The sequence below is a fragment of the Rattus norvegicus genome, chromosome 16, assembly GCF_021556685.1.
Source record: "Rattus norvegicus strain SHRSP/BbbUtx chromosome 16, alternate assembly SHRSP_T2T, whole genome shotgun sequence".
NCBI classification, from domain to species: Eukaryota; Metazoa; Chordata; class Mammalia; order Rodentia; family Muridae; genus Rattus; species Rattus norvegicus.
This window is the reverse complement of record NC_141549.1, coordinates 34,839,725-34,860,000: the sequence shown is the minus strand read 5'-3', so window position 1 is coordinate 34,860,000 and position 20,276 is coordinate 34,839,725. Positions and strand designations below refer to the sequence as shown.

The 20,276-nt window shown below is 44.5% G+C and overlaps 2 protein-coding genes across 10 annotated transcripts in view; both read right to left on the bottom strand.

The window, feature by feature from the left end:
* The window catches only part of Erich1 (glutamate-rich 1), a gene marked incomplete at its 5' end in the record, with an annotated part of 52,793,804 nt that overhangs the window by 48,804,363 nt on the left and 3,969,165 nt on the right, over positions 1-20,276 (bottom strand).
* Palld (palladin, cytoskeletal associated protein) overlaps positions 1-20,276 on the bottom strand; it is a 393,100-nt gene that overhangs the window by 74,781 nt on the left and 298,043 nt on the right. For 2 of the 10 annotated variants that reach the window (NM_001433253.1, NM_001433252.1), the window contains exon 1: positions 6,041-6,120. The gene's annotated coding sequence lies outside the window, so the exon portion shown is untranslated. 10 annotated transcript variants of the gene reach the window in all.

Genomic DNA, 20,276 nt, shown 5'->3' with positions numbered 1-20,276 from the left:
AAAGACTCATATCACCACGCCCTAACATTTCTGGACAAATGTATAGGAGGTTTCTTATAGACATCGCTCACAAACACTAGACACATTACCTGCAGGGTTCCACTCTAATCAAGTAAGAGTCCCTGTCCTCAAGGGAGCTTCAGACAGAATTTTGAGCTCCGATATGTCAGAGACATTAAGATAAAGACTCTGAACTTGGGATGACCTGCGTGTACACATCACCACTTACAGGCAGACTTCCTTTTTCCCTCAGGTGATGGCCACATATCTCTCTCCTCATTCTGTTCCTTACACTCCCTCCCCAACCCACTCTCTGCTGATGAGTGAGTTCTCCATTTCACAAAGAAAGCAGAAACAGAGAGAACTCCCACAAGCTCCCTCCCCAGCTCCTACCCACTCCTAAACCACTGCCTTGGGACTCAGCCTTCTGTCCAGCCCCACAGAACTTTTTCTGCCTTTTACACTAAGGCTGACTCCAACCTATTGCTGCACACAAGGTCCCCACCTTCTTCAGAAAGTTCCTCCCTCCACTGTCCCCATCCCTCCTGACCTTTGGACAGACAGAGGTCAAGCCCTTTGTGAGTTGTTTTTGGCTACTTCCTGGTCCCTTGTTGGGGCACTGGGAGTGACTGATGGAGAAAGCCCATAATGGAACATGGAGAGGTACAAAACAAAATAGTTTGCTGTGAGAGACAATCCTGTCCCACAAATCTGGACTCTGTTGCCTCAGAACCACTAGGAGGTCTATGTTTTCTGATTCACTGAATCCCACCTCATCTTGACATTCCCAGGCCTCCTCCACAGGAGCATGCGGCATGCAAGTCCATCTGAAGTGTGAGGTGGTTATAGTTTGTCAGTCACCCCTGGAATTTAAGCTCCAAAGGGACAGGGAGGTTTGCATATTTTCCGTTTAGAACACTAACTTATTCCCATAGTGCCCGGGACATAGAGCTTACTCAATATCTGCTGATTTACTTAGTCCTAGTGCTGCCCTTTCTGATTTGTGTGACTCCTGGGAAAATGACTAGCCCTCTCCACATCACCCTTTCATCAGTTTTGAGATGTGAGTGCTCAAAGTACAGAGCACATGGGATTACGACGGGGACTAAATGATATAAAAGAGTAAATATTTTAGCATATTTAGCATCGTGTGTGTGTGTGTGTGTGTGTGTGTGTGTGTGTGTGTGTGTGTGTGTGTATTCAAATTTACTTTTTGTTCAACCTCAAACCCAAATTGGCACTAGCTTAGGAATATGGCAGACTGATAAGGAGGGGGAGGAAGAGGAGGAAGATGAAGAGGTAGAAGAAGAAGGGAATGTGAAGAAAAAGGCACTGGTGTATAATCTTTCTTTCCACTAGACCAGATTCCATTTCAAACCTAACCCTGGTTTAAAAACTACTAACGTACAACCAAGCCATGTGAAAGCCTAGGTTTGTGTCCTACCGTGAGCCTCTTGCTTAGTCAGGAGACAGGGCCAGTCTGTCAGTAGCTCACACGGCTAACCCATCCATCCCAACAGTCCCGCGGTTGGTGGACAATTAGCTTTCCCTTCTTCCCCATCACTGCTGCCCTCTTCTGCTCTGCACTGAGCCTGTGTTGCTACAAAGATAGCTCCTGCCAGGATCCCTTTCCCCATAGCTCTGTGGATCCAGGGTGGAGTCTGTTAGCAGAAGGAGAGGCTGAGAGAAAAATCTATCTCTGCTCGTCCCATTTCCTCTGGGGCTTAAACGGAAAAAACGAAAAGTGTCCATTTTGCCATTGTTCTGGGGGCAAAAACCCTAAAGTGTTCAAGTTGGATCCGAGTGCATTTTCTCCCATAACAACTGTGTTATATATAGTGACCCGGTCATCCTATGACACTATTAATAATGCAGACTTACGTCAACAGCGTTGCTGGGCTGGACTGGGACGGAGTCTAACCACTGTATGTAACAGCTCAAAGGGAAAGGGTACAACCTCAGCAAGTTAAAGGCTTACCAGTTCTTCAGAGAGAGAGAGACAGAGAGAGACAGACAGAGAGACAGACAGAGAGAGAGAGAGACAGGCACATGCTTGCATTGTGGGTACACATACGAGAGCATACTTGTATGCAGGTCTGTATGTCTCTGTGTGTATGTGGAGCCAAGAGAGGGCTTAGGTGTTAGCTGTTCAGTTAGCATCCATCCGTCTTCTTTCTAAGACAGGGTCTCTCACTTGAACTTGCCAAGTCTGATGGATGGGCTTGCTGGTTTCTGCATCCTCAGCTCTGGGTTTGCAAATGTGGGTTCTGAGGTTGGACCACAGATCCTCATGCTTCCTGGGCAAGAACTTTACCAAAGGAGCCATTTCCCCAGCCCAGTGATTGTTCTGTTTCTTTAATAAAGATCAGTTTTTTTCCTCTCTCTCTCTCTCTCTCTCTCTCTCTCTCTCTCTCTCTCTCTCTCTCTCTCTCGCTGGTGAAACCCCGGCTTTTATTCCTATCACTTGGCTTTGTGTGTCTTCTTCTGAACATGTATTTAACACTTTTTTCTTAAAAGAAGAAGAAGAATGAAGGTGAGGAAGAGGAGAAGAAGGAGAAGGAAAAGAAAAGAAGAAGAAGAAGAAGAAGAAGAAGAGAAGAAGGAGAAGGAGAAGGAGAAGGAGAAGGAGAAGGAGAAGGAGAAGGAGAAGAAGAAGAAGAAAGGTTTCTGCCAACAGAAGCCAGAAAAACAATCGCTGCTCATTTCTTCTGGCTGACACACCTTGTCTGCCAAGCCAATGGCAGCCTTTCCCTTGGGAGGAAATCCTTTCCGTGAAGGCGGTGTGCTTTCCAACAGTCTGCTGTGAAAAACCACCACTTTCACCTGCCATTGTGGAGAGGATGCTCACTCAGGATGTTGGGCTGAAATGCACTGAGTGGGAGTCTCAACCTGACATTAGATAACCACTCTCCGTTTTTCAGTTTGCTTCCTTGTAGTCACGATCCAAACTACACAAGCACTGAGCTGCTCACCTACCTGGGACGGCTCATGTTATCAATCATGGTTAACCCTAACGATGTCAGCTCAGGAAAAAGTCTGCCCTGAAGAGTTCGTGCAGGAGGCAGACAGCTCCTTCAGAGTGCTTCTCCCTCCCAGATAGCTCAAGCCTTCATTATTCAGTCTCTCCCCACGCCTTCTCTGCAACAATGGCCCATTGCTCTGTATCTACTCAATCTCTTTGGATGAAACTATTGCTAATTCTTTAGCCTCTGAGTCTCTCTCTCTCTCTCTCTCTCTCTCTCTCTCTCTCTCTCTCTCTCTTTCTCTCTCTGAATAAATCTCTAGAAGTTGCAAGGGAGATTGGATTTACTGGAGTTAACTTTCAGAGCATTGGACACTCTTTTAACGAGGGTTATTTTTGTAAGGTGTTTTGTTTTGTTTTTGTGGCTTCCTCTACCATTGATTTGAAAATGAAGGTGTGCTTGGCAAGATATTAGGTAGCATGAAATCTGTGAGGTGCAGTGAACTTTGGCCACCCAATATTTACATGACCTTTTGAAACAAGTGTTGAAAAAGTCCAATAAATGTTGATATAAAAATCCTGATGTGAATATATACCCCAAAGAGGTGACAGTGTTATACATAGCTTCATGGTTTGCCAGGACAGTGGAAGAAATTTGGAGCGAGGGCAAGGATTAATTCTTTAGATAACCAATAACCGCTTGGTGAAATTCCTAATAGCTCTGATACTTGAGTGGGATGGACTATGATAATCTCCAGAAAATTCTATTAGTAGCCAATGGTTTGTTGTAATCTGGGGAAGATGCTTTATTGGAGGGGAGGGGGAGACTATAACCTTGAAGGTAGTAAGACAGACAATGAACACAGTCTTTTAAACACCAGGTTTAGGTATACGAAGGCAACACAAACAACTGAAACTCGACCCTAGTGCAGCATAGTCACAACGCCATTGTTCTTACTGGGTCATGGTTAAAGCTTTAAAGATCAACTGGAAACGGTATGCAGTGCCTCAGGACTACAGTCTTCAGACACCTCAGTGTTCCTCTAAGTAGGACATCTATCCATTGTCTAAGTGTTCTTACATGGGCCAGTGGGGCAGGTGGACATTACATCATGCAAAGCAGGTGAGCTAATGACCCATGTCAGTGACCAGCATTCCATGGCTTTCAACAATCACAGAAAGTAAAGCTCCAGGATTCTACCCATCCGCCCAGGCTCTTTGCTCGGCACCTCAGGTTTTCACAGAGCAGAAGAAAAGCGTAGACTGCCTGTATGGTCTGTTATCAGTTAGGCAACCCACTCTATTCTCTGTACTAAAGTCAACAATACACATTATGTTATAGTTATATATGAATCTATAGATACACAGTGGCCTATCACAAAGAGAGTGAGACTTGGTAATTAGTTGAAGAGTCTATTTTCTAGCTCTTCTGTCCTCTCATAGGCTTGTTTGCCCAAGACTGGCTAGTCACCTAACTGCCTCTCTAACTTAAATTTTACAGGGACCCAGATGTCAGGAATATGTTTATTTCATATCTTCTTGTATATCAACCAACACTAACCACCTATAGAAAAATATTCTCAGACTTTAACCACTAAAGCCAAGCCCTCTAAATCTTGAAGAGAGAAAACATCAAATAAAAACGTTGGAAAGGGTACGAAGAGGTCTGGAAGACAAACTGCTTGTCTGCTGGTACCCGGCAGGAGGAGGAACCCAGCATCTGGGCACAACTGGAGATCTATCTCGAAAGATGATAGTTCAAGGAGAAACTAGAAGCATTGCCGGCTGGTGGGGCCGGTTCCTATTCTGGAAAGGCTGTTTCTTCAGGAAAGCATCACTGTTTATGAACCCTGCCTTGGATGCTGGGGTCTGGTCTCTCTACCTTTCTTCAGCTTCTCTGTAGCTCTATACTTGCAGACCCCACGGTCTGAGGAATATACACTCACCCTGAGTTTCTCCTAAAGACAGTCAAGTGGGCTTGGCTTGTCCAGTCCTGCAACTATTACAAGACAGAGTAGAGCAGAAAGTTGTGTTTGTCCAAAGAGACCCAGCCCCTTTTAGTCAGTTCCCAGAGACAGAGGAAAACGTCTCAATCTTGCAGCTCAGTGTGACAGGCCTTCTGGAGTCTGGACGACTCATCATTCCAGACAGAGCCACAGTGGTGTTAAATAGGGCAAAGGGCGGGGAAGCCAACCACCACCGGCTTTGGCGGGCCTCTCTCTCAGGACCTGGAGCACCAGGTTTCTACACACATCCTCCAAGAGGAGAGGAGTCTGGCGGTTCAGAGAATCTGCTGCAGCTAACCTCACAAAGCATAGACAGGCCAGGGGCACTACTACAGAAGCGGAGCCACTCACTAGCCAGCCTGAAACTCTCACCTACTAGGTGTGGGAAAGCTGCACCACAGCACAAGTCCTCCAGGTTCTGTACTGAATGTGATCGCGGTGTGTGTGCATGAGAGGGGAGAAAGGAGAGGGAGGAGGGGGAGGAGGAAGGAAGAAGAGGAAAGGAGAGACACACACACAGACACATGGTGGGGGGGGGGGAGAGAGAGAGAGAGAGAGAGAGAGAGAGAGAGAGAGAGAGAGAGAGAGAGAGAGAGAGAGAGAGAAACACGCGAACCCGGAGGGGAGGAGCTTGGGAGGTGTGGACCCCTCCTCCAAGACCAAAACCGACAGCCAGAGGATGAGGTCATTCCCCACCCCCACCCCCAGCTCCCACTCCCAAATCTCTGGCAGCCCCTCTAGCTCTGGCTGTTCCAAGTGGTGCCTCCTTTAAGAGGGGGATGGTGTCAGGGAAGCTGGAGAAGCAGGAGGGGTCCACCCGGGTGCCAAAGCATCTTCTCCAGTCCCAAGCGGGTGGGAAAGCTGGAAAAGTCCCATCTGGCGCACAATTTCCAGGGGGTCAGGACTAAGATCCCGCTAGTGGGAAAGAGAGGCTCTGGGGAGGAGCGATCCGCTGCTCGGTTTCCCCAGCTTGTCTCAGCTCGCTCCTAAGGGCTGACCGGCAGCTCTGCACTGTCAGTTCTTTAATTCAAACTTTTCCCAGCAGCCACGGTGCTAGGACTCCCACTCCTACCTTGAGTCTCCCGGCTCTGCCTGGTACTCGCCGATCTGGGGTCTCAGCGAAGCAAGAGGGTGGGTGTCGAGGGCTCCTCCGGCTGCGCCGGGCAGGTACCCCTGGTTTTATAGCGCCAAGTGGCTCAGTGACTCAGTGAGCCTCCCAGGGCTTCAGCTCGAACCCTTCAAAATAAGAGTCCAGCAGCGGCCGGGCTGGGCCAGCTGGAGCAAGGCAGGGAGGCGTGGCTGAGGCCCTGGGGAGCAGCCCCAGGTTAGGGTGCCCGCCCCCTTTTAACCTTGCCACGCCCTTTGCATCTTTCTCCTCGAAAATCCCTTCTTAGCAGAAGCCAAGCTCTAAATTGGGTTTCTGTGGATCTAACGTCCACAACTGATAACGGGGAAGAATTTAACCTAAGTCAACAGAAGTGTTCGCTGCATGTCGTAGGCGATTGTCTCTCAGTTTTTAAATCTGGTTTTTCCTTTGTAGACGAAAGAGAAGTGCCCTCAAAATCCTATCTGAAGACAAGTTAGGAGAAAGGCATGAAAACAAAACGTGGAAGCACCCAACTGAAATAGCGCTGGGGTTGGAGGCGGGGTTAGGAAGAGGCCAACCCTGGGGCAGACTGGCAGGCTCAGAATGTGCAGCTCTTAAATAAAAAGGCACACTGGACAGTTCTTTTCTAAAGAAGAAAAGGCAGTACTGTTGATTCCATAAGTAGCTTACTGGGTTCTGCGTACCAAAGAATCACTGAATCTGAGAGCTTTCTGGGTAAAAGTTTCTCAGACTCCCTTTTATAAGGTCTTGGAAGCAATTGGTCCCTATGTGGCCAGCCCCCCTGGGCCTTCCGTCATAAACTACTGGAGGACTTCAGTCACTTAAAACATCTATGTGAGAATTTTCCTCGTGAAGTGTTTTAAAGGAAGGAATAAGACACGTTGATTCCATAATTAAGTTTTTAGGTTTTTAAAAATTTACTGTGTGTGTGTGTGTGTGTGTGTGTGTGTGTGTGGTGTGTGTGTGTGGTGTGTGTGTGGGTGTGTGTGTGTGGTGTGTGGGGGTGTGTGTGTGTGGTGTGTGTGTGTGTGTGTGGTGTGTGTGTGTGTGTGTGTGGTGTGTGTGTGTGGTGTGTGTGTGTGGTGTGTGTGTGTGTGGTGTGTGTGTGTGTGTGGTGTGTGTGGTGTGTGTGGTGTGTGTGGTGTGTGTGTGTATGTGGTGTGTGTGTGTATGTGGTGTGTGTGTGGTGTGTGTGTGGTGTGTGTATGTGTGTGTGTGTGGTGTGTGTGTGTGTGGTGTGTGTGGTGTGTGTGGTGTGTGTATGTGGTGTGTGTGTGTGTGGTGTGTGGTGTCTGTGTGTGTGTGTGGTGTGTGTGTGTGTGGTGTGTGTGCGGTGTGTGTGGTGTATGTGGTGTATGTGTGTGTGTGTGTGGTGTGTGTGTGTGTGGTGTGTGTGTGTGTGTGGTGTGTGTGTGTGTGTGTGTGTGTGTGTGTGTGTGTGGCAGTCATGGGACAACTTGTGGAAGTTTGTGCTCTCTTACCGTGTGGGCTCAGAGGATCCAACTCAGATGCTCAGGCCTGGTGGCAAATGCCTTTACCCACTAAGCCATCTCGATGGCTCAGAATTAATTACTTATACCAAAGCTGTGACAGATTATGGGCTTAGCCATAAATCCAGATGACCAAATTTCTCTCTTACCACGTTAGCTAAGAACAGCCTGGCTCTGTGTCTAATCCTCTGATATCTGGCCAGCACTTCTATCACAGCTATTTCTGCCCTGTTTTTCATGCTAGAATGTGTGTTTTCTTGAGCGTTGGAACCAAATCTTTTACACACAGTAAGCTCTCCGTAGATGACTGGATGGATGAGAAGCAGACCTAAGAGTCGTGCCCAGGGCATCAGGCCCCTGGCTTCTGGAGTCCAACTAAGAGGCCTGGCTGGGATCCTGGCAGTTTCTCCAAAATAATCAAATAAAAACTATCAGTAAGTACCAATTAGATCATTCATTTAAATGCTCTGATAACTTTACCTGATCCTTCAATATCGTATCTGCAACAGGGATTTCTAGATTCATAGTCTGTTTCCTAAAAAGACTTCATTGCACATGTGTACAGTGGCCAGAACTGGAGCCCCCCACCCCTAACCCCGGCCTGATCAGTCTCGGGAATGTGGATCCACCAGCACAGCGGAAGGAAGGTGTTAAGTATTGAGCCATTGCCGGCCCTTTGCTTCGCAGTCTTAAGGCAGACGTTTCCCTCCACTTTCCTCTCCCCATCCCCCAATAGCTTTTTATTGGTATTTTTAAATGAAAACAAAAAAAGCTTGTAAAATTTTCAAGCAATAAATCAAAAATGAATGCCATTCCTTCACTTACCCCCAGAGATAGACATTGCTAACTCCCTGGAGTATACCCTTCCAGACTTCTCTGTGTGTGTTTAAGCACATATTTAAAACATAGATTAGATCATTGTTTACATATGATTCTGTGGCCTATTTTTTTTTAAACCTAACAATATGCAGCCTTCACCATGTTCAGCACGATACAGGCCTTATTATTTTTTCAGTGCAAAGAAGGTGATAGGTCAACCTCCCCAGGAGCCTGGGGGAAATGTCTGAGAGAGTGAGAAATTCAGCATTCCACCCTGTTATTTTGCCTTTGGTTTTGAATTGTACTTTGTCTCTTTTCCTGTCAAATGGCCATCACGGCAAGCAGTGGTCACTGCTTGGAGACTGTAGGGTTTTCTCAAGGATGGCGCGGGGGACTGCACTGTATTAGTAAGGAAAGAGCTTTGAAATGAGTTGGGCCATATGACCCTGAAGTGTAGGGCTTGGATGCTTTCTTATTTCTGGGAGTATTGGAGTCAGCAGATGGGTGTTTAAATTCCGGTCCTCAAGTATCGTGATGTTTGTAGAATGAAAACAGAAGGGATGAGTATATAGGTATCAGCAATACCACCTCAGTGTTTTGCTGGCCTGGTGACAGGGCTTAGGACAGAATTGACGGCCACAGAGTTGTCAGGCTTGGTGACAAGGGCCTTTTCCATTGAGTCATTAGTGCTGGAATCCAACATGATTTAAGGTAGTGATGCAAATCAGTGAACATGCAACGTGGAGGTTGTTGGAAGAACTGTGGGAGGTGTGGATGCACATCAACCATCACTCTGGCCATGCCTCACACTCACTGAAACCCGCATCCTTAGATGCCCAGATGGGAATTTTAAAAAGAATGCTGTTTTCTCCTACCCGGTGGAGATCACGCTCTGCAAGTGTCTCTTGTATTTTCTTCTTCACTGTCCCTGGGTTAAGATGTAAGTTTCATGGTTTTAAGCTAAGGCGATAGGCAGCAAACAAATAGGCCATGGATTTATCTTTGGCCTCACTTAAGATGTTTAGAAGAACATCTCCCTTAGGACGGTTAGCTCAGCTTCGCGACCAGCCTGTGGCAGCTCGCAAACCTAGGGCTCAAACACGCACATTTGATTCGGGATGCAGCCTTCCGCTTAATTTTCGGTTGTTGGAGGAGGATGGGGATGTGTAATGGAAATCCTGGCTCAATCTTCCTTCCTTTCTTATTACCCTTATACCATGACAGTTAACTGGTGGCTAAGAATTAGAGGAGCTGATGATAAATGATACCTGCTTAACACAATCAGTGCTTGGTAGTAATGTCATCCTCTCTCCCCCCTCCCTCCATACCTCACTTCCCTGGAATTATATTATTTGTGTGTGGATGTGTGCATGTATGCATCTATTTGTGTGTGTGTGTGCGTGTGTGTGTGTGTGCGTGTGTGTGTGTGTGCGTGTGTGTGTGTGCATTTAAGTGTGTGTGTGTGTGTGTATGCATGCCACTTATAGGTGCCCACCTCTAAAGCCAGGAGAAGGACTCAGAAATTGGATTGCTTCAAGCTGGAGCTCCAGGCAGTTGTAAGCTGCCAGATGTGGGGCTGGAAACAAACTCTGGCCCTGTGCCAGATCAATAAGCGCTCATGGCCTATAAGCCACTGTCCCTAGCCCCTTGTCGCATCCCCATCACACACACACACACACACACACACACACACACACACACACACACACACCCCTGGCAGGTACTGTGGTCATCTGGTCCCACACATGTAATAATCTTATATAGAAGCACAAGCTGTAATCAAGGCAGAGAATGTCTTGTGAGCATCATCTACCAATGACAGCACAGGTCTGCACTGTCTAACCAAGCTCTTCCAACCTAACACACAGGGCCAACCTCTGTGATCTCACGACAAACATTTCCTATTTACATGTAATAACAAAAAAGAATGTTGAGGTATCTTTAGGCCATTTGCTAAACAGAATATTTTAATTGAAATTTCCATAGGTTGGGATTTTCCTGGACTTTTGGCTTCTAGGATGCCATACTTACCATAAGGAGGCCTTAACTACTTCCCTAGCATGGTGGACAATGCACAAAAACAGATACTCTGTTACTGATTCAGCACTGTGATTGACCTCCACTCACTTCTGGGGTTTTGGTATCATTTAGGGCTCACTGTAGTTTTCCGAGGATGGAGATATTGGCTGGTGGCTATTCTTATCTGTAGCCACTGCCGCTCTCGGGAGTCCCAGGCACTGGCAGCAATCAAGAGAAGTCTTGACTGTGGGCCCAATACAGATTTTTAGCCAATGCTGGTTCCAACTAATATTATTTTTAGGAGCTATTTCTGAGTGTAGACAGCTTAAGATCTACTTTTAGGGCTAGTGAGATGACTCCATGGTTAAAACCACTTGTAAGATTAACAATCTGAGTTCAACCCCAGGACCCACTAACTCATGAGTTTTGTTCTTTGACCTCTCCACGAAGTTATGCTCATAACCTTAACCCTAACCCTAACCCTAACCCTAACCCTAACCCTAGAGCACACATACACACCAAATACTGACACACACCCTACCAGCTGCTCATGCCACTGATGATAAATTAATATAAAAAAACCTTGAAGAGCCATCCTTTTGATCCATTTTTTATTTTTAAAAAAAGCACTCAAAAAGTCCTTGGCCACTTTGAACTTGGGCTCTGTAATTAAATATAGTATTTTATATGAATCACATTCAGTTTTGTATTAATATCTACTAATTATTGTGAAAAAAGTAAAACACTTAAAAACAAATGTGGGTCTTCTAGGGAGACTAAACCCTGTGAGTAATGAATCCTCAGACTGCTGGGAGAACGACTGACAGGAAATCTTCAAAGACAATTCATGCTTCAGTGTAATAACAAATGAACCCAGTCCATCCGCCCAGACCTCTTTCTGGTTCTTTGTTTTGTATGTAGTTTTTGCTTTTGCCTAAGTGAGAGGAAGCTAAGAATGGTGGGAAGGCTGTGTGTGTGTTTGCGTGACAGCAGTCACAGAGCACTGGGTCAGAGGGAGCTCAGAAAGCAGGAGATCTAGCTAGCACACAGAATATCAAGGAAGGTCCTGCTGACATAGGGAGAGAAGACAGAGTTCTTGACGGTAACACAAAGCTGGAACCTTCACAATGATCCCTGAGAACTAAAGTGAACACTCAGGAGGAGACCACAGAGGGAGACTGGGTAGTGAGTCCTGTCTTAAAAGGACAGATTTGGAGACAGACAGTGTAAGGTTAATCCGAGGCTTTTGCAGTGGTTTCGAACTCACTTCTCACATGTAAATACAAGGGTAGGCCAGGAGCTGCTGGCCAGGGTGTGTCTTACCCAGGGACCTGCCAGGATAGGATGTGTATACTGGAAGCAGGTGGCTACTTTTAATCTAGCAGTTTGGGGAAGATTGATTTGTTGTTTTCAGCTGGACTGACTGGTGGCTGATTACCTCCTCTTTAATCTTTTTAATTATTAATTTCATACCTGTACATAATATATCTTGATCACACCTACCCATCCCACCAAACTCCTTCCAGATCACTTCCACCTTATCCCCCTGCCAATCCTCCTCCCAGCTTCATGACTTCTTTTTTTTTTTTTTTTTTTTTGTTTTAACCCACTGAGTTTGATTAGTACTGTCATATGTGTGTGGGGCCAGCCAATGGACCACGGGCAACCTACCAGGAACCACATCCCTGAAGAAAATCAACCCTGCCTCCCACAGAGGCCATCAACTGTCAATGGCTTTCTCACACTACAGGGCTGACTGGCTTGATTTGTGCAGGTTAGGAAGGCAACCTCAGCTACTCTAGATTCGTTTACAGTAGCCCCGTTATATCCAGAAGATATCATGGTAGCCTTCCCCTGACCTCTAAGCTTTTGAACGAGGGTGAGAGATGCTGCTGAGAATTTCCCACTGACCTACACCCACCATGAGGGTAGGATGAATGGATTTAATACTACTATCTTGGGAATGGGTCCCGGCTGAAACTGCTACATCCCCACGCACACACGCACACATACATGCATGCATTTCTTTGTCCTTTGTCTACATCCACATCCCCTTAAAAACCTTAAACAAAACAAAACAAAACAAAATAAAAAAAAAAAACAAAAACAAAAGCAAAAACAAAAAACCCAAAGCCAAGTATTTAGTAAGGAATGGAGTAAAAAGAAGTTATCTCAAGTTTCACTTCAAAGGGCACAATTCCAATCACTTTTTAAGTATTATCTCATGGTGGATAGCATGAATCCTAGATCATATTCTAGGACTATATCATTAAAAAGAAAAGGGCATATGTATGGAAAATTCATTAGGTATCCTAGGACACTGCTGTCTCTCATAGTAGATCAACAGCTTATTATGGCACAGTTTGAGTGTGGGCCACACTGTCTATATGACCTGAAGTCGTTGAGACCAATTCTGATTGTGTCCCGCTTGGGCCACTGATGGGTCTGACTCACAGTGAGAAGTCACTTCCTAATTAAATGTGTTATGCTGGCTCTGATGGGCTCATCCACAGATCCCATGGGCACTACTGAAGAGGAACGGTGGAAAAGAAAGAACTGGCCTTTTCTTGTGACGATCTCCTGGGTCAAGGCTAAAGCAGATGACTTCTTAGCTTGATCCTACACAAGTAAAATTCTACCTGTGACTGTCAAAAAGACAAATATGAAGAAGAGTTTCCAACAACACGCTTTCTGTCTTCTCTGGTGACAGTACGTGGTGGTTACTAGCTAGGTGCTACACAACTTCCTTAGTTGTTTCTTTTGTTGCAATCACCTCTGACGACACCGTCACATGGAATCTTACATCACAGAAATTCCTCTGGGAACGCAGAGAACATCCAGATCATTCCATTGCTTCTCCTAGAAACAGAGAGTAAAACACCTCCACAAAGGAGCTGGCATGGGTGCTGGAGCTCCGCTGCCAGACAATGAAGTGAAAGAAAAGACAGGGACTCCACTGGGCTTCCCATAAGGCCTGTGTTCATGGGAAGGAAGGAATCCATGTATTTTCTCTGACTTGGACAAGCCTGTCTTCCTTTAAGCCTACTGTGGTTTGAGTGTATGTCCTCTCTGCTCCTCCATAATAAAATAAAGCAAATCTAAAAAGCATGAAAGTATGTATTAGAAACTTAATCTCTCCCTGAACACAGTTGAGAGTAGAGTGTCCTCAGAGGACACCGTGAGGGTAGGATGAGTGGATTTATACTGCTATCTTGGGAATGGGTCCCCACTGAAACTGCTACATGCCCACGTGCACACATGCACACACATGCACACACATGCACACATGCACATACATGCACACACATGCACACACATGCACACACATGCACACATATGCATGCAGTTCTTTGTCCTTCCACCTTTCACCATGGAAAGATCTAACAAGCTGGCCTGCATCAGATGCCAGGCAGGCCTGAGCTCAAATGTCAGGCCTAACTTCTATAACTGTGAAAATTCCTTTATTGTATAAGTCACTGACTTTGCTGTGTTCTATTAGAGCAACAGCCAATAAACTGAATGCCTTGCCTCTTGTCCAACCCTTTCATAGTCTAGACTTGGTGTTTATTCCTTTCCACAATAAACTAATCTTTTGGGTCAGAGTAATAAGACTGTAGTTTTGGAAATATGTTATTTTTCTCTTTAAGGTAAGACATTGGGTTAGCTGCTGCAAATAGTATTGGGCAAAGGTTTTCATCTGCTAAAAGAACAACTGAGGCTTGTGTGTAGACTGTGTTTTTTCAAAATAAAATACACAAACCTAAACTTTATAAGAGGATATCAACTACTTTAATAATTTTTTTCTTTTAAAATGAAAATTTTAATGGGTATATTTTAGAATGGAAACATTCCTGAATACAGACCCTAAGCCCAAAAGAAAAAAAATATTTGGTATATCTACAATTAAAGGGATGTCTTATTTATTATATGGCTAGTGAATAGTCAACTTAATATTATTGGTTTTTCGCCCATTATGAGCCCATTAAGTGAGGCACACCAGGCTGCTATTGTACAAAGACTCAGTAGATTTCAAAAAAAGGGAGTCCAGAGTTATACCTAAGATTTCCAAAAACATAAAGATTATTTGCATTGTCCCTCAAAAGACAATTATCTTTGCATCCGTGTGTTATGTTTTGCTTTCAGTAGCCTTGGCAGAGTTAGGTAATTCTGAAGAAGCAGAGTCTGTCAGCTTCTATCACAGGATCGCCTCTACCACAGGATCGCCTCTACCACAGGACCGCTTCTACAAGTGAAAGGTGAGCTCCATCTTCTATGCTCAAGAAAGCTAGTGGGCCGGGGTTGGGGATTTAGCTCAGTGGTAGAGCACTTGCCTAGCAAGCACAAGGCCCTGGGTTCGGTCCCCAGCTCCAGAAAGAAAAAAAAAGAAAAAGAAAAAAGAAAAAAGAAAGCTAGTGGGCAACGGACAGTCCCAAAAGGCTGCTGATGTTTTTAGTATGTCGTTGATCTTAATGGAATGTGTGTGGCAAAAGGAAGAAAGAAATGGAGAGAAGCGAGTTTGGAAGACCATGCCTTAAAAACTGTGGTTTCTAAACGGATCTGATGAGGTCAGATTTAGAAAGTCACATTTTTCAACCCAGGGAAAAAGAAATGACAACAACCTTAAAGAAAGGCTCGGTCGAGTCCTGCCTCATTAAATACTGGACTCTCTGCAAAGTATTTTTAGTCTCAGCAGAAGGCTTCATTAGAGGTCACTTTATTGCCCATTCCTGGTTTAGCTGATTGTTGCAATTTGCTCCTTAGCTTGGAGGTGGGGACATTGTTGTTTCACCATCGTGGTGGGTGGTACAAGTAGAAGCCTGACATAACTCTGGTGTCATTGTTTCCTTGTTTGCGTGTCTTCTATAGAACACCCAATAACGCTCTGTAACCTAGCAATAAAAAAGGCCTGATCAAAATCTGATCCTTTCACGTTGGCTGTGTTTTAGAGAACATAAGAGTATTTTCACCATCCCAGGAGAATTCATCCTATGAAAGCAATTTCTGATCAATAAGGTGCCCACCGATTTTCCTAGTGCATGTAGCATTGCTTGAGACAGGTGTTTCTCTGCTCAGTGAAGTAAAGAAAGAAGCATTAGGAAAAGCAAAAGAAAAGAAGTCCTAGGGCGCTCACAATGGTATTTGTTATGCTAGGTGTGGAGAGAGATGAAGGGAGTTATGGCTGCAGGAAGTGCCCATGTCTGTCATCTTCGAAAATGTAAGTTAATACATTTTATACAGTAGATACAGTGATAAGCATCCACTACACTTTGCACCACAAGATCAATCCCTTTTAAACTCAAAGAGAAAAAAAGGATAAATGAATATAACAATAATGCCCATGGCATAACGCTTCTAACTTGAGTATATGCATTTTCCTATCAATCGAGTTAGCACATTTAATTCTGAAACTCCAGCCGTAAAAGGGGTCTACAAGATCAAAGTTCCTAAGGCCTATGGGAGCTCAGCGCAGCCCTAATCTCAGGTATCTGATGTCTGTCTAAACTTTGACACTTCCTTTCACTGGGTGTAAAGACAAGCCCCACGGTCTATGCTCCATTCATCATTGTATTCTATGGGAATCTAAACCAGTAGGTGTCCCGCAGTCTTAGAGGACGAAAACACAGCCCTGTGTTCTCAGGCTCTTTACTGTCTAAGCCAGGAGACAAAAATCAGCTGTGAACAACAGGTGCATTTGGACGCTAATTACTCATGACTCCCTTGTGAACAATTTGCACATCTGGGGAGATAAAACTGCCCACTGAAAGTGAATTACTGGGGCGTAGGTGAGACACAATGGTTAATTCATTTGGATACCCATAAAAGGCTTACCAGAAATCCCTACAGCACTGAGAAGCTAGAACATTGTCGAGCCTGAAGAATGAGTGAGCTCAGGCTGAAGGCCACGACAGGAGGATGTGTGAGTGTAATTTAGCTCGCAGCTTCTAATGCTTTCCTGGGTCACCACTCATTCACCAGCGCCTCTCCTGGTTCCCTGCATTGATCCAGCCCCATGGACTGCCTCTGAACACAGTTCTACTGTTCACTCTTTAAGAACCCAAAGATTTCTTCTGCAATCTCAACTCACTTGTGATGAAAGGGAATATTCTGCCACTGGACAAAATAAAGGAAATGCTTGATATGGTAGAAATAAGTTCTAAACTTAATTCATCTACAAAACTTTTTGTTTTTTAGACAGAAACCAGGAGTGGTGACTCAAGTCATTTTTTAAAAAGACTTATTTATTTATTAATTATGTATACAAGGTTCTCCCTGCATGTATGCCTGTGCATCAGAAGGGGGGACCAGATCTCATTACAGATAGTTAAGAGCCACCACGTGGGTGCTGGGAATTGAACTCAGGACCTCTGGAAGAGCAGTCAGTGCTCTTAATCTCTGAGCCATCTCTCCAGCCACAGCAAACGGAGTCTTGAGGACAAATCCATTATTTTCATGTGTTACCTGTTCGGTGGAAGCGAAGGATAGTATGATCCTTAACATTCTTTTCAGCTAGATGGTCCTAGGACCAGGCTCAAGGTCAACCAGTTCTGATCTGAAGACTCCATAGCAATTCTTCAAGTGGGTGTTGAAGTGTTGGACAGAGCTATGGTCTTCAAGAACAATTCATGGAGATGGAAAAGTGCTAAAACCTTCTTTGTATATTTACATTCATTTCATCCTTTGAGATTCTTTTTTTTTTTTTTTAAGATTTATTCATTTATTATATATAAGTACATTGTAGTTGTTCAGACACACCAGAAGAGGGCATCTGATCCCATTACAGATGGTTGTGAGCCACCATGTGGTTGCTGGGAATTGAACTCAGGACCTTTGGAAGAGCAGTCAGTGCTCTTAACCACTGAGCCATCTCTCCAGCCCCCGAGATTCTTTTTATACAGATTTAAAAACATGTATTAATATAAATTCTTTTTATGGAGATTTAAAAACATATGTATTAATATATACACTATATGTGTTTACACATATAAATATACATATGTCATATGTTAACATATAAGTTAGCTATTATATATTATACACATAATATATTGTGTATATATACATATTATATGTTTTGGTTATATACATATACATATGCATATGCATATACATACACACACACACACACACACACACACACACACACACTCTTTTGAAAAGGGGTGGAGAACCAACCCCCTTAAGCCACGTGGATATGACGCTGAAAGAGACAGAGAATAAGCACATACATAACTCAGGTCACTAGATGGAATGCAGAAGACTCGAGACTTTTATTTTTACCTGTTGTACTATTTAGTCTATAACAAAAAGTTGAAGTGGGTAGTTTAACTTATTGTGAAGCTATTTGGTTAATGATTTCAATAATTTAGGGGGAGGGATGGCTGGGTGATAGGCTAAGGTAATTGCTTCAGATTTTCCCTTTATTTTGAGGCTTAATTTCATACCCTGGAGCCAGACTGACAGACCCGCACAAAGGCTGGGCACTTGGCCTTCCCCTTCACCCTAAGTGACACCACATTCCAGAGTGACAGTGCTATGACCTCTACATTTGCAGCTTGGCTGTTGTGGACAAGCAGAGCATTTGATTGGCAAATCCTTTCCCTATAGATGTGGCAGAAAGTGGCCCCCCAAAGTAAAGAAACATTAGTTATTTAATCCTTACAGAAATCCGTAATTAATGAATAAGATAGCCATAGATTCCTTCACTGATACTGTGTATAATATCTCAAAATTTATCTGTCTCCCTTGTCAGTGTTTAATGTATGTGGGTACTTTTTGGAGCTGTGCCGAAAGGACCACTCTCATTTTGAGACAGACAAATTATCACTTGGCTACCCGATTTCGTGAAAGAAATCCAGAATTTCATTTCCTCAAAGTAGACATTCTTCCGCAGGCCTCTGGTTGTTCTCAGGAGAATTATACTCTACTTGGATCCTTTCATGTCTGGTATAAACTCAATTCATGACCAAGCTCAAGCCTTGGCTCTGAATCCCAATGCCCCCGAACCCCTTGGCAAGTGTTTGACTCTGGGCAAGTTGTTTAATCTCTCTGAATGTAAGTCTCATCACGTGGCAGAACAGGCGCAGTTCTACTGCACGCTTCATGGATGGCTGCATGGATGAAAGGAAATGTGGGGGAGCCCCGTGCAGCTGGTAGGAAGTCTCACCCCGTCTCTGCTCTTATTACTGGGAATGTGACCAAACATGGAGCTGATACTGTAAATAATGGGTGAGGCGAACCGGCAAAAGTCTTGCCTGGTTTAAGTCAATGATATGGGCCACCTAAAGTGCCTCCAAATTCTTGGTTTGTCGAAATAAGATGGGTGGAAGTGCTGTTTAAGTTCACCACAGAAGGGAAGGGCAGGGAGCAGAGATGGAAGAGAAAAACACCCATTAGGGATTTAAATACTGTGTTCAGCAAGGGCCCCTGCTCAGCCATTGATTCCCTGTGAGACTTGTATAAACCCACTGGTCCTGCCACTTAGTTTGCTTGCTTCTTTGTTTTAGAGTGAGTGTGCGTGTACGTGCGTGCGTGCGTGCGTGCGTGCGTGCGTGTGTGTGTGTGTGTGTGTGTGTGCGCGCGCGTGTGTGTGTTTAAGAGTATGGTGATTGGAGGTCAACATCGTTGTCTCTGTTGCACTGTACTTTTGTTGTTGTTTATATGAAAATTCAAGCTTAACTAAACCTTCCACATTTAAAATATATATCTGTAACTTTATTTGTGTGTCTGTCTGTCTGTTTCTCTGTTTGTGAATTTGCTTTGACAGAAGGGAGAGTCAGATCCCCTGGAGCTTGATTTACAGGACATTGTGAGCTGCCTGCGGTTGGTGCTGTGAACTCAACTCAGGTCCTCTGGAGAGTTCAGAGCTAAGATAGCTCTCTATCCCCACACCTTATTTTAAGACACAGCCCTACCCCCACCCCTTCTAAGCCTAGAATTAAGCCATACTGGCTGCTGGAGATCTACTTGTCTCTGCTCTCCTGCACTGGAATTATGGGCACATATTTTGTGGCAGAGGGGTGGGCTGGAGGAATACTTAACGATTGAGGTTCTCACACTCGTGTGGCAAGCCTTTTACCAGTCACTTTCCCAGTCCGTGGATCGAAGTTTTCACATCTGCACTGTAAGTGGCTGATGGAGATTACATCAAATGCTCTGTAATTGCTAGTTGTTATAACCCATCACGGGAAATCCTGAGGAGATATACATGGGTTTTTTTCAGACTTATCTTCTGTCTTTTTGACACCTGGGTGTGCTAATAATGCATATACTATTTTAAGTCGATTAATTTTCCTTTCTAAGTGAAATGATTCACGTGGTTAATTTACATAAATTCCTTCCTAGTCCTTTGGAAGTCTTTATATCTTTTACAGCAAAGAAATTATCCAAATCGATATTATCATTACTCGGTAACATTACCTAACTATGATATTAAGTGAATTTTACATTTTAAGATTAAATGCATGGCTCCCTCTGAGATCAGAGTCTAGAATTCTGGGATCTTGGTGTCAAAGAGGATAAGGATGGGTGTGATAGTTTAATATATGTTTAGCCCAGGGAGTGGCAGGATTAGAAGGTGTGGCCCTGTTGGAGTAGGTGTGTCACTGTGGATGTGAGCTCTAAGACCCTCATCCTAGCTGCCTAGAAGCCAGTATTCTGCTAGCAGCCTTCAAGTGAAGATACAGAATTCTCAGCTCTGCCTGCACCATGCCTACCTGGATGCTGCCAGGCTCCTGCTTTGATGATAATGGACTGAACCTCTGAACCTGTAAGCCAGCCACAATCAAATGTTGTCCTTTATAAAGTTGCATTGGTCATGGTGTCTGTTCACAGCAGTAAAACCCTAACTATGACAATGGGCCTTCAGAACTGCT